Source organism: Pinus tabuliformis, chromosome 4_1 (assembly GCF_031772625.1).
Source record: "Pinus tabuliformis cultivar Carrire ecotype Pingquan chromosome 4_1, CPIR1, whole genome shotgun sequence".
Classification (NCBI taxonomy): Eukaryota; Viridiplantae; Streptophyta; class Pinopsida; order Pinales; family Pinaceae; genus Pinus; species Pinus tabuliformis.
Genome location: NC_142303.1, coordinates 777112712 through 777114163, shown reverse-complemented (window position 1 = coordinate 777114163; position 1452 = coordinate 777112712). Strand labels below are relative to the sequence as shown.

The 1452-nt window shown below is 37.1% G+C and overlaps 1 pseudogene; it reads left to right on the top strand.

The window, feature by feature from the left end:
• The first annotated feature begins 625 nt into the window (after nt 1-625).
• Nucleotides 626-1072, top strand: LOC149178435 (profilin-1 pseudogene; annotated as a pseudogene).
• The last annotated feature ends 380 nt before the right edge of the window (nt 1073-1452 follow it).

The window sequence follows — 1452 nt, the reverse complement described above, 5'->3', positions numbered from 1 at the left end:
ATAACAATATGTGCCACTTGGTCTTCTATCAATTAAGACGACCATTGGCTGCATGCTAGGTTGAGTGGAGGATGGGACAAGTGGGTGCGTCACGTCTGCTCATCTTCTTACTATTCCCTATAATCATTGATAGTTGGTCATGAAGCACTTTGATGACTCTATGTATATACTTTAATTTCACCTTCTATATATTTTTTAACAGCCTCGCAAATTATTATAAACCTAAATCGAAATTTTTTTTGCAATTTTTCCAGTAAATCTACCCGTTCAAGTCGTCTTCATATGCTCTGTAGCTTATTTCTCTACTAAAACCATGAAATAATCAAGGGATATAATAAATCCCCCCCCTCAATTTCAAGAAAATCATATTTAAAACTTTAAATATGCAACTTATTGATCCCTTCTTTCAACATAAACTATAAGCTGCCATACTTTTGTTATTGTTAGTTATTTGCTTTGTATTTTTCTCGGTGGTACTAGATTCGGTCGCATGGGCTACTCGTTGTAATTTGCTGCAAATTATCAGTTTTCTTGGGCGATCTTGAACCTGATTTTCTTTTCTATTGTCTCGGATTCGGCCGGGCTTTCCTTTGTGGGATCTTGCTAAAATTTTAGAGAAGAGAAGATGTCATGGCAGACTTACGTTGATGACCATCTCATGTGTGAGATCGTCCAGGAAAATTGGCTCACCGCGGCGGCCATTATTGGGTAGGATGGCAGTGTTTGGGCTCAGAGCGATAGCTTCCCATTGATCAAGCCTGAGGAAGTGACAACTATAGTGAATGATTTTGTTGAGCCTTGATCCCCTGCACCAACTAGCCTGTATATTGAAGGAACAAAGTATATGTTCATCCAAGGTGAACCTGGAGTTGTCATCAGAGCAAAGAAAGGATCTGCAGGTGTCATCATTAAGAAGACAACCTGTGCCCTTATCTTTGGCCTTTAGGATGAACCGGTGACTCCAGGCGAATGTAATATGATTATGGAGAGGCTTGGTGACTATCTTATAAGGGCATCTAATTGCGAGTTAGTCCCTAGTTATGATGTTATAGGGGCCATTATGCCAATTTAATTTTCTTCTCTTTTTTAGATGTTGATAATTCCGCCTAATCCTAGTCATTAAGTAATGGAATGTTGGAAATTTCTGATAATTTCAAACAAAAAAGAAATTGTACAGAGAACAACGATCTGTTTTTGAATACAGTATCTTTAATCATAAAAAGAAAAAAACTGTTACAAAATAGTCTTCCTCTACAGAGGGGTTACAACAGGAATGCTCCAGTTCTAGAATCTGCTTTGAACTATCTTAGCACTGCTGTGCATTTACAGATAATTACAAAAACTCTCAGATTCTTCAACAACTTCTCTCTTACTTACTTGATGATAGAACTGTTGTTCATTACACATTATATAGGTTAAAATCATATCTGATTCTAAGTGATAAGATAGAAG